The 13,357-nt window shown below is 39.1% G+C and overlaps 1 long non-coding RNA gene across 1 annotated transcript in view; it reads left to right on the top strand.

Moving 5' to 3' along the window:
• Nucleotides 1–5,176, top strand: part of LOC111861336 — a 196,082-nt gene extending 190,906 nt beyond the window's left edge. The window contains exon 4 of the long non-coding RNA XR_002842220.2: nt 4,991–5,176. This is a non-coding gene — a long non-coding RNA (uncharacterized LOC111861336). The remainder of the gene's footprint in view (nt 1–4,990) is intronic.
• Nucleotides 5,177–13,357: the final 8,181 nt, after the last annotated feature.

Raw genomic sequence — 13,357 nt, 5'->3', positions numbered from 1 at the left:
ATCCACCACTCCTCCAGGGCGCCCAACACAGCAGCCAGATACTGGGTGCCTCAGCATGCACGGAATGGGAAGCGTTTGTGTCTCTGTTTCCAGGAAACAACGAAACAAAACGACAGCTTTGCACTGTTTACTGCGCCTCAGACTGGGTACACTAACACGAAGAGTACCAGAAGATTCACAGAGTTCAAGAACAAAGCAATATACAAGTATCTGAATGCAAGAGAGAGCAACCACCGAAAGAATGGGGAAAACTACATAATGAAGAGCTTGATAATTTGTACGTTTCACCTAATATTGTTTCAGGAATTAAATCTGGTATACGAGTTTTGAAACGTGTGTAGTACGCAAAGGGGAAAAGAGAAATGGATAAAAGAAATCATTTGGGAGCGCTAGAAATAGGAGAAACGATAACACTTAAAGTTATCTTGGAGAAATAGGCCGTGTGGGTACTGAATGGCTTAAACTGCTTAATAATGGGATGCGGTGGCTAGAAAATGGTTTTAGGAGACAGCGGTTAAGTTCTGAGATTTCACTGCAGCGACTAATACAAGAAGGAATATAACAGAGTTTAGCAAAGATAACTGACAAAGAAATTCGATTGTGAAAGGAGGAATTTTCATAAAGTGCAAGGCGAATTTTCATACTTTAACAACAAAATAATCATAGCAAACAAATATGACTGCCGAAATTAATACAACAAGGACGTTAGACGAATTTGTGAGAGAGTAATATAGTGGAAAGCCCTCTTCTGTCACTTAAAGCAAACGTTTTGACAATAGCAGACTGAAATAGGTGCCCTGAAGATTTTGAAGTGTCTTTTCTGAGATCAGTAGCAGCAATTACACTACGATAACCAAAGAGGAGCGAATTCGTTGGAAAGAAATCATAAATTAATGATATTACAGGTAGAATTTAAGAACACGTAGGTAAGATGAATGGTGGAAACTTGTGTGAAGAAATTGCATAATATCGTGTCCCGAAGAGAAATTTACTTTAAGATCCATGAAGAAAGAATATAGATGTTGGAAGAACTAAAAATGCATGAGGATTTAGTTCGGATGGGACAATCAGGTTGGGCCGGAGTGCTTATTTTTTAAGAACACAGCAACTAGGATGACGACGAAAATGGCGGCGACCATGTTACATGTTTGGGTAGAAAAAGTAGGTAGGGCTCTAAGTATGCTAGCTAGCCAGCGGCCCCCGTAGTCTAGGGGTAACGTTCCCACTTCGTGACTCAAGGTACGCGGGTTCAAACGCGGCGGAGATCGTGGAATTTTTAAGGGCGGAAAAATTCAGGGAACAAATCCTCCGGGAGGGAGGGACTTTAAGCCGTGGGTCCCGTGTCGTAGCTTTACGGCACGCAAAAGAACCTCATGTCCCAAGGGGACCACTGAGCCAAATTACGGACGTTTCCCACCCAACAGTAGTCTCTAACGCCTCTGGTAGATGGGGGACGCATCGAGATACGGCTGAGCCAGTCGAGGCCGAACTCGCTGGCTGAGTCGGGACTGATGGCACGCACCAGTACCGGTAGGGAATAGAGACTGGTAGAATATCATAGAGGGACGCACAATGGACCAACAGTTGGTCTAAGTGCATGGGGAAACCCGCCCTCTCCAAATACAATACAATACAATACAATACAATACAATACAATACAATACAATACAATGCTAGCCAGTTGGTTGTTCAAGAAACAGTAATACTCGTATAATGACAGTTTCTCCCTTTCCTATAGCTCTCTGTTCAAAGCCGTTAAACCACGAAGCGCTATAGCCAACTTACAGGGACTCGACGGAAGGGGGTCCTTCTTGAGAATGTAATAGTCACTTGGGCGGTTTGGAAGAACTTTCTCGACTTTTATAAAATGTATAGATCTATTTCCATTGTCACAGAGCAGGCAAATAGACTTTATTCTGTGCCCGGAATATCTGTTTCACATTTTCACATCCATACACTATTATTCTAGGATTCATTTCAATAGGATCCCTTTGTATGTTTTTCCTACCATGCTTTCAAATTTTCCTGCTATAATTACGTCTGCTGTCTCGTCACCAAAATGCAGGGAAAATCATGAAATAAATATAGGAAACAGATGTTTTGAAAATTTGGCACACTTCATATATTTGGGAACAACGATAACAGATCGATACATAATTCAGGAGGAAATTAAGAGGATACTGACCTCGGGTAATGCTTGCTACCATTCAGTCCAGAATCTTTTGTCTTCCCGTCTGCTGTCCAAAAATATAAAAATTAGAATATACAAAACTATAATTTTGCCTGTGGTTCTTTATGGGTGTGAAACTTGGTCTCTGGCATTAAAGGAGGAGCATAGACTGAGGGTGTTCGAGAACAGGGTGTTGAGGAGAATATTAGGACCGAAGAGAGATGAAGTCACAGGAGGCTGGAGAAAACTGCATAATGAGGAGTTTCATAACTTGTACTCTTCTCCAAGTATAATTAGAATGATCAAGTCAAGGAGGATGAGGTGAGCAGGCATGCAATACGAATGGGGGAGACGAGGAATGCGCATAGGATATTGGTGGGAAAGCCAGAAGGAAAGAGACCACTGGGAAGACCAAGGCGTAGGTCGGTGGACAATATTAGAATTGATCTTAGAGGGATAGGATGGAATGCTATTGATTGGATTGATCTGGCTGAGGATAGGGACCAGTGGAGGGTACTTGTGAATACGGTAATGAACCTTCGGGTTCCATAAAATGCTGGGAAATTCTTGAGTAGCTGCAGAATTGGCGGCTCTTCCAGAAGGGCTCAGCTCAATGAGTAAGAAAGTAAGTAAATAAGTAAGTAAGAATTACGTCTGCAGTTCTGTTCTCCATAATCATGTTACGTGTCCCGTCCGTTGTCCTGAATACATTTAACGGAATGGATGATAGCTGAAGGGCTGTTGTTAATATATGCTTGTCGTTTCAATAATTGTCTGTTGATTTCTCAATAGGCATTACTCTGTTACTACAATGAATATTTTGGTGTCCTCTGGGTGGTTGTGAAAACTACTTTGTGTATTGTGAGGCCCTCAGGATCTAACTTACGATACATAGTAATTAACAAGCATGAGCTATAAGCAGTTTACAGGCCTTACAGCATTCTCCCAGGAGTTACAGACAAAACCGGAGGAAAAGTCTTCGATATGAAGCAAGCCGCTCTTGAAGTACTTCATCAATCACCGCTGAATTTAATTAGGAACACTAGTTACTTCAGGGGCTTGCATATTGTCTCTACACAGTACAACAGATTTAATTATAACCTGTCTAGTAATTAATCAATGTTAAATCCAGTAAATTTCTGTCTGTCGATAGTTGCTGATCAGCCCCTTCCAGTTTCAACTTGTCCCCGTACAAATTGCACGCTGACCAGTATTAATATATTAGACCTACGTAACACAGTTCAGGGTTTTGAACTGCATTTCAGATTCTGATCTATTGGTCAGCTGGTCAGGCTGATAAATTGTCTGTCTCACGGACCTCAGAGACTGAACAAATATCGGGTCACTGATCCTACTGAAAGAATGACTGAATCACTGACCTCAGTAATATAATACTGACTCACTGATCTAACAGAATGACAGAACGACTAGTTCACTATGTTTAGAGACAGTGTGGCTGATTAATTGGCCTCTGAGACTGTCAAGGAGACTAACTCAGCCACTTTTCTGATAGAATTACTGAGCCGCTTCCTGAGATACTGAGAAAGTGACCTTACAGACTGAAGGATGATTAGCTCACAGACCTTATCAACTGACTCATTTAACTAAAGGACTGACAGAATGACTGATTGACTGATCTCAGAATCTGACAGAATGACTATCTCACTGATCTCAGAATCTGACAGCGACTGACTCATAAACTTCTGAGGTTGACAAACTGATTCACTGACCTTACTTACAGAGAGTGACTCTCAATGACCTGTCAAACACACTCGCTGAAATAGAGGAGCCCACAACTCGTCTCTTTTCAGAGACACTTGAACACAGTACATGCCCTCACGTACGGCTCATAGAAATCCGTCTCAATTATACTAACCTCCCAGCTTAGTCTGTACCTGACAAATGGTCTATTCTCTTCTTTCTTTCCTTCTGGCTTTGTTTCTGTCTCTTTTCTTTTATCCATTTTGCAATGAGTGGAGAAATTGAATAATTTCTATGGAAACCAACAAGAGCCTGTCACGCCCTGTAGCTTTCTCTCTCCCTCCACAGCCACAGATAAAGACTAACGCTTCTAGTCTGATGTGTTGGCTTTTTCTCATTACTCCTCCTCCGCTCCTAATTGTGAACAGACTTGTCGTGTTCGACTCCGGTGCTTACTTTAAAATATCGTTGATATAAAAAAGAACTGAGAGTTGTATGACATATATAATTATTAATTAAAGACGATACTCTGTTTCGTTTAAACTTGATTTTAATTACGATTAAATACCATCTAATTTTCTTGGTACTGATTCTTGTTTATTTAAAAATAAACTCAATTTGTGCATCTGGTTCTATTGAGAGGACAGGGAGACACTCGGCGAGATAGCTGCTTTTCTATGTCAGTTTATTATCGAGAACAATTTAGAGTGGAGCCTGGATAGCGCAGTCGGTATAGCGACTGGTTACGGGTTGGAAGACCGAGAGGTCGGAGTTCGAACCCCGGTAGGGTCAAGAATTTTCTCTTCACCACCTCGTCCAGACCGACTCTGAACTCCACTCAATCTTCTATCCAATGGGTACCGGGTCTCTTGCCCCGAAGGTAAAGCGGTTGGGGCGTGAAGCTGACCACTCACATCCAGCTATTGCCGAGGTCAAGAAGATGTGGATCTATACATCCACTCCCCCATATGCCTTCATGGCGTAGTGCCTAATTAGTTAAGCACAGAGACAACTTTACTTTTACAATTTAGGGTTCATTTCATGTAAGTTTCTTTTCTGAGAAGTAATTTGAGGCAAAAACCCTATGTATTTTTTCTTTCCATTCTTTGTGTGTTTCAGTGTCGGATGTATGCAGTTGAATGTTGGGGCGGTTGATATTAGTGAAGTGGGATTTACGCGAAACGAAACGAGAGCTACAACTCCAATGTTTGTCTGGAAGGAGCAAGATATAAGGTATATTGTGCTTGCTTCATTTGTGCAACCGGCAGATGACCCTACTTTATATTCATTAAAGAAGCAATGAAAAAGTGTTATTCAGGGGTTCATTTTCAACTTGATACCATTGTCTTCAAATTATACCACCAGTATTTAACTTGGCACAGACGGACGATAAACTGACCGTCATGGCTATGAACTAAATAGAATGTATTTCGTAATTTTAAATGCCTTAGTCACGTGGCTTCACAACGCCCTGACGTGACTTGCAGTTGGGGTGGCCCCATAATCCCTCCTGCTGTGACTTCAATAGTCACTCACAAAATGGCTGATTAATTTCTGCAAGTCTTATCCCATGCACACGACTACATCAGGACTTAAATCTGTTACGGACCGACAGTTAGCACTTGTCTTATGTTCCAGCGACACAGCTCAGCTAAGAGACTGAATATTCTAACCGCTCTTTTCCTCTTTTCAAATAAAGATCTTGAACGAAGTTTATCAAATAAATTGTATTCTGGACCTTTGTGTGTGCCTCTCCATATGTCTGCTAATTGCATCTCTGCACTGAGGCGAAGAATGATACAGTAAACAAATTTGATGGAGTCCAGGTTTTTTCTTTTAACCATACATTTTGTAAGAAGCTTAGCTTAAAATTCTTGTGAAACAAAAATGTATCTCTCTCATGATGAAACATCTCGACCGTTACATTTTATATGAACTGCTAAAGAACAAGACAGCCATCAAGTGTAACACATTTTACTCGTCATTTTCGAATTAGTTACACTTGATGGAGTTCTTCTTCTTCTTTAACAATTGTTGATCTTCGTTTCTTTTCCCTCATTATTTTTTATATTCCTTTATATTATACTGTTTCTTATTCTACATTCCATTTCTTACTTTTCTGTCCGTTTCTCACTCTCATTTCTTTCTTCTTTCTTCCAACTGAATTGTAGGGTCCAGACCTGTAAATAGAATTTTCTACGTCCGTAATGTTAATCATAAGATCAAGTGCTGAGTTTAAGATATAACCGGGGAATGAACCTAGAGCTCTGCTACCGCGCATGTCACTCACTGCCACATGACTGCTTAATTAATGGTTTCACTATGCGCAGTAATAAGCATTACGCAAGCTACCAATTGACTGACTCGTTGCAGTTCGCTCCAGCCCACTGTGTTGGCTAACACTGCGTAACCCTGTCTGTCATTGTCAATTCGTTCTGGCTGCTCCCTGGATCCTGCATTCAGAGTATCTCGAGACAACTTCACGTCTAGCATGCAGATATATTACCGTGTTTGTATAAGTGACATATGTCACATTCGTCGCTTCATCCTGAGTAGTCAGAGCGTTTGTTTCTTGCTATGGAGGTCCCTCATTCGAGTCTCATTCCTGATATCGGCCGTACTTACGGTTTTTCTGCCTTTTATTAATGAAAATTCTGAGATAATTGCATATACCGTATTTACGCATGTATAGGCCGCACCACAATTTTCAGACAGAAATTATAGAAAAAATAATTTTCTTGGAATATTATTTCAGGAGTATTACACCCTGTATTACTAATTATGAATATAATTTTTTTAAAATGAAGTGTGATTTAGAATATTTCGAATATAAGCCGCACCCCAGTTTTCCTCTCGAATTTTTGACAAAAAAATGTGCGGCCTATACATGCGTAAATACGGTAATATATTGTGACATGCTTCCTAAAAGGCGGACTATAAGACGTCCATCACTATTCAACGGCTAGCAATTCCTAGGCAGCAATGCGTAAGAATCCGTTGGCCCGGAGATTAAAGTATATAAATGAGGTGTCCACCGTTATTTGTAACAAAGTGTTTGAGGCAGACACATATTCCCGCAGCAACAAGAGATTCGTTGCATAGCAGCGGGCGAAATTAACCTTTCTATAAGGTGTTCCCTATTCAGCTCGAGTGCAGGATATAACAGTTCGTGTCTGACAACAGACCAGCAGAGTTCGTATCCGACAAGAGACCAGTAGATTTCGTAACCGACGACAGTTGAGCTCCGACCAGAACTAAAGACACCTGACCGAGATTAGCCGTGCAAGAGTGCATAACTGAAGAGACAACGTCTAAAGTCCGAATAATTGTATTTGTGAGTGTAAAGAGCGATTCTCCGATAAATATTCTTTCAAATCCGAGACCAACGTGAATTTTTTTGTCGCGTTGCCTAGAAAACATGCGACAATATTGTGGCCACATTCTTTCAGATCCTTCGTAATTCATCGCTGATTTTCATTCTTTCATTTTTACATAAGGCACGTAGTTAATAAGTTGTCGTTAAATGAACCAAGTCGCATGTATATTGAAAATAAATTATGAATTAAACCATAATAGTTTCTGCTTACTTCTGTTTGATTCCAATATCACCACATTTTGACCACAAAAAGGTAAATTTATCCCTATAAGAGGCCTTAGAGGCTGATAGGATTGTGAGACGTCTAGACTCCCACATTTTCTCTAGACAGTCGGTTCACAGGTCGCGGTAAGGTTGTTAGCCTTATGCACCGGCCGTCCTTTAACCCCAGGAAGACTCCTGGTACTCACATCTATTAGAGGATAAGTCGAACCTAGGGCCATAATGCTGCTGAAAGGATTAGGTAAATTGAAACAAATCCACTTCATCGGGACGTCCACAAAATGAATTCATGGAATTGGTTCTATTTGTAGAAGAAACACACTTGAGTTCCCTGATTGTCTTCGAACTAATTGATTTCGGTAGAATAAATGCTTCATTTTGACGTAACACTTTCATCTTTGGATCGTAGTATCACATAAGGTTTCGCAAATTTTTGGGGCAACTTCTCCCTGCCTATTCACGTGTTGCGGACAGAGTGGCACTGGGGCAGGTTTTCACCGAATATTTCAGTTTCCCCTGCTTGTTATCATTCTACGGAGTGTTCCATATAGATGAACCAGCATCGAAGCTATGCAGTCTGGCTCCTGAGAGTGTCATTAAACAAAGACAAAACCAAAAACCTTCTTCACACTTTGCACACTTCATTGGTCGAATTAATCACTTATCGTGGTCACAAAACTAATCCTACTGCATATTTATCCGATAAAATTATTTTCTAATATTGTGATATGCGGGCCTTTTCTAGGAAACGAATAGGCAAACACGTTGCCACGGAGGGATTGATTCATAGAATCCAACTAATTACGAAACACAGTTTTCACGGATACGGAAACTGAAAGATGTAAACACTTGGAAAACCAAACAGTTGGTTGGGAATGATTGCACGGTTCCAGAGACAACGCATTCACGAAGAGCAGAATGGAATTCTTGGAGGCAGTGATCTCAGTTAGTTCTCAGGAAGTTATAAAAGGCAGTGGATTCGTGAATTAGAGAGAGTGAGTGAGTGAGAGTAGAGATCAGTCCGAGATTACTCACAAGACAGACGTCGTGCAGGAGTTCAATATGTGAGCTGTTTTAAGTAACTGTAATTGTGAAGAAGTGCCAATAAACACAATCATAAAATCTAGAACCCATTAATATTTGTCACGCTAACCCCTTACACGTGACAATATAATTTTAGTGACACTGAGTTAGAGTCATGTGGATTTCTTCTTTCCGTGGCAGGAATTTTCATTTTTCATTTATTTGCGAAGGTGTTCAATTTGTGATCCGGCCTCTAATTCGGCTAGTGGTACCTGAATACCTACATTTAATATACTGCAGTATTAATTAAGTAAAATATATGGTTGCTATTGCTACCGTCCTTGCCTTCTGTGCTAAAATGAATGTTCGACGTTCCTTCGGCATGCTGCATCGTAATGAACGACAAGACAGGCATAAGAGACGTAGATAGCACTTTATATGCTTAACAGTTTGTGTAACAATGTAGAATCAACTACTGATGGAACATGCAGGGATGGAAAGAGAGGGGAAATTGTAACGAATACTTCTATGTTTCATACTAGTATGTGCTTAATATTGCTAAGATGATTAAGATAAGATATGGCACGCATGGGCAAATAATTACAGCCACAGTTCGGATTTAGAGAACTCTCAAAAATATATCTCTTCACAGATTTAGGCGTATGATGGAGAGTACTATAAAGACCGAATCTTAAGAGAAAGTGATGGGATTGTATTTAAATTATTCTGGGTTAGAGTCAAGTTGCGGACTTCTTACTGAGACGATAATGGATGCACTTATTGTGCAAAGTTGTGAAGAACGCTTTGGTTTTGTTGTTATTTAACGACGCTCTCGGTAGCCAGATCATAGACCGTCGATGATAGGATGATTCATGTGCATGGAACAGTTTTTTGAATGATAACTGGAACGGGAAACCGAAGTATTCGGAAAAAACCTGCCCCAGTGCCTCTTTGTCCACCACGAATCCCACACGATCTGAACTGGGATCTAACCCAGGCCGTTACGGCGGGAAAACGGTGACTAACCGCTTGAGTTACGGTATGTCCAGAACGCACTTTGGAAACAATATGTATGCCACTATAACTATTATTACTGTTGTTGTTGTTTTTGTTGTGTTGTTGCTCAATCTGCAATTATCTCGTGGCTGTTTATTTAATTAAATTGAATTATTATTACTATAATGAAATCAAGGGAAATGAATTAAGGGAGGCATGGGAAGCTGAGAAATACGTAGACAATTTCAGTCAGAAAACCTGAACAAAAGAGACCTGAGAGTAGATAGGAAGATAATTTTGAAGTGAATCTTAAGGTACAGGGTGTAGTAGTTCAGGTTTCCATAAAATGCTGTATAATCCTTGAAAACTGAATGATCGTTATATTGAACTCAATGTAAGGAATTGTGTTGTTTAATTGTATAGGTCTACAGTTGTCTCAAATCCAACTTTTGTTCGGAATTTTAAAATTTATGTCATGCACTTAAGCGGATTTTTTGGGGGGAGGGGGAGGAAGGCTTATAGCAATTATTTCTAGTGACAGTTTCGTTAGGGTTCTGATGAAACCGGAGCGGATTGACGGCTGATGGACACAGAACAGTCTCTCACTTCAATTATGGACCTCTCTCCAACAAGCGAATTATGGTTCTATTGCACAATCGGTGAAAGCTTACATTAAAAATCGACTATCAGAAACACAAAGCAAGAGACCCTATTTCGTGTTCTCTTCAGAATGAAGAAACTATATAAATATAATAAACTTGTATTTATATGTAATGTTTGAGGGTTTCACGGCATTCTTCATAGTTACCACTGTGAACATTTAAAATTTTACACGAGACAAACTGTTTAAACTCCTGATTGTTCTGGTTTTGACTTTTTTGAGATCAGTGAAAGCAACATGTCCCGCGATCTCTCATCTCCTGAAGCTATTGTGGCTTTTTGATGACAAACGTTGAACCTTACCATGAAAGTATAATAAGAGAAGAAGATTCGTCCAAATAAGGATAAGTATTAAGAAAAATAAACCACGATTTTGTCCACAAGACACATTCTACTGCAATGTCGAGTACGCAATACAATATGCTGCATTTGTATCCTCAACATACCAATTTCTATTACAATCTAAAAAACGGTAGTATTTTGTCCTTTTGAAAGCGTAGTGTAATTCTCTGCAACGAAAAATCCATCAGGATTAACCAACCAGATCACTTTAGGGACATTCCCTCAGGCCGATTACTATCTACGTAAAATGGCTTGCCACTTGTCCAATTCAAATTTAAATCTTGATCAAATGTAACAATATACATTATGTTCGTGGTTTCTTCACTACACGTGCATTCAAGTCTCCGTGTTATGCGTGAAGTATCAAGAAAGGTTTGTGTCGGAAAGACTACCATTTGCCAAGATAACAAAGTCAACTGACTCTGAGTACTTATACGTTCAATGCAGACTAAATAACACTGGCATTCTCTTCTGCAATCCGAAACTAAATGGAACTAAATTAAAGGAACGTACTGATGGTTCCTAAAAACTGAGGAGAGGAAATGTTTTCTCGAAGAGCATACACGTGTTCCGAAAATTTCATTTTCTGCTGTACATATTGCTTCTTTGGCCTTAAATTTCCTTTATTTAAGATTTTTTTGTTGCTGCAAAATAACCATCAACACTCCTTTTCTGTCCCAAAAATATTTGCCATGAGCTTTCTGGCAGACAAAGTTTGTTGAAACTTCTTCGGCTTGTTTGGTGAATGCGTGTGAATGCTTTGACTGCTCTGTGGTGTCAGTATCCACAAATGAAACTCAGTTTTCATCACCTGTTACTCGGACGATGTGACAGAGAAATTCGTCGCCATCTCTGTAGTATCGCTCTAAAAGAGTCAAAGCCGAAACTATTCTCTGCGTTTTGTGCGCACCCGTGAGAATTTTCGGAACACGTCTTGCGCAAACTTGTGATAGCCTAGCCTAACTCTGATGATAGCGTAGAGAACAGTGCTTGAAATTTATGGAAATTCACACGAATTTTTTTAAATTTCACAGAAATTTGTCAACACCTTGAATAAGATCATCACTAATTACAGATAGCCGACCACTTTACTCTTCATCGTGAACATTTGTTCGCCCATTTTTGAACATTCTATACCTGTGTCTTACAGTTCGTTCGCTCATTATATTTTGGTCCTAAACCGGGCAAAATTCACTACTGATTTCCGCAACACTTATAGTTTTAGCATGGGGAACGCAGGTAAATCAGACAATTAGATTAAGAGGGTTATAACTAAAACACAAGAAGAAAAATATGTGCCATTATTTGGAAGCCGAAGTTAATTTTACTATTTTGTAACGGAGCTACTATCGTACTTCCACTCCTTTCCGCTAGATCTCATTTAAGCCTTTATAACATTCTACGTCTTTAATAAATAATGATAGTAATAGGGCTATATTTTAATTTTTGTAGCTTTAAAATATTTAATGATATAACTCCAGCTAAAGTAAAACGCTAATTCTTTATTATTCATGTGTTACCGAATGTAACCTCTGTATGTATTGCAGCAACACTTATTGATTAAAATCGTGCATGCGCCTGAATGTACGTTATGTGGTATGCTGCCCTTGTTTCCGTTATGTGTTGTTTCAGTCACATGCCATTTTATGAAACTTGTTTAATTTTAAGAATTTGAATAGGAAAGCATCAATACTTCCAATGGGCAGAGGACCATTCATTCTACAACTATTGCCACAAACATAATCTCAATCCAGTTGTAAATTTTCCTCTAAGCAGGTAACAGGTTTATTAACGCGTATCGATTTCTGCTTGATTGAAAAGAATTTTTATGGAGTAATTGTAAAATTTACTTACTGTTATTTTGTCATAGATTATTTATATAGAAGTTAATGTCCCTGGAATTATTTACGGTGCTTAATAACTGCATCCGACTGAACTGAAATCCAGGTACCTTAAAGAAGGAAGTAACAGAGGATCTATTATAATCTCAGAGTGCAGATGAGGAAAAACGTGTAAGTTTTCAGTAGTATTTTTATGAGCACTTTAAATATCGCAGAAAAATTAATCGGAAACAGATTCAGACATGTAGGGTCTCGTGCAAAAGAAATGAGAGGGCTTTCTATCAAATACGAAATCAAAATTAATTGAGAGATAGAATTTTAAATCATATAAAGTCCCTTTCGACGTTCACAATATATAAGGTTCCAAAGCATAAATATTATTTACATGGCAGATTATCCATAGCTGGAATGTATTGGATTGCACACTGACGAAAATAGTGATGATAATAATGACAGTAACTTACCGTTAATGAAACAAAGACTGTACGCGGCTCTATTGTCACTGGACGGGAATATTAATACCATAAAAAAACACAGACACTAGATTTAAGTCCTTAAGGAGGTAAGTTTTGAAGTAAACGTGAAGGAAAACTGATGTATGTACCACTTCTCATCCACAGACAGCAAGAGTCTATCATAATATAAATGTGACTAATAATTCCTTCGAAGTTGTGGTGAAGTTAGAGTATTGAGAAATTATTGTAACAAATCAAAGTTGCCTTTATGAAGGAATTATAATCGGATTCAATCCAGTCAATGCTTGCTACAATTCAGTTTTGGATCTTACTTACCATCTGCAATCTAGGGACGTAATAATTAAAATATACAGAACTATAATCTTGTTTTTGTTAGGCTAAAGACGTGACATCTCACTAGTAAGGAAGAATATAATTAAAAGTGATACAAAACTGGTTCCTAACAAGAACACTTGAACTTAAGAGAGACAGAGAAAAAAGCAACAAGAGAATGGAAATGAATACATAATTGTGAGCTTAATGATCTGTATTCTGCACCAGACATAATGTG

Source organism: Cryptotermes secundus, unplaced genomic scaffold (assembly GCF_002891405.2).
Source record: "Cryptotermes secundus unplaced genomic scaffold, Csec_1.0 scaffold230, whole genome shotgun sequence".
NCBI lineage: Eukaryota > Metazoa > Arthropoda > Insecta > Blattodea > Kalotermitidae > Cryptotermes > Cryptotermes secundus.
This window is presented reverse-complemented; position numbering and strand designations above follow the sequence as displayed.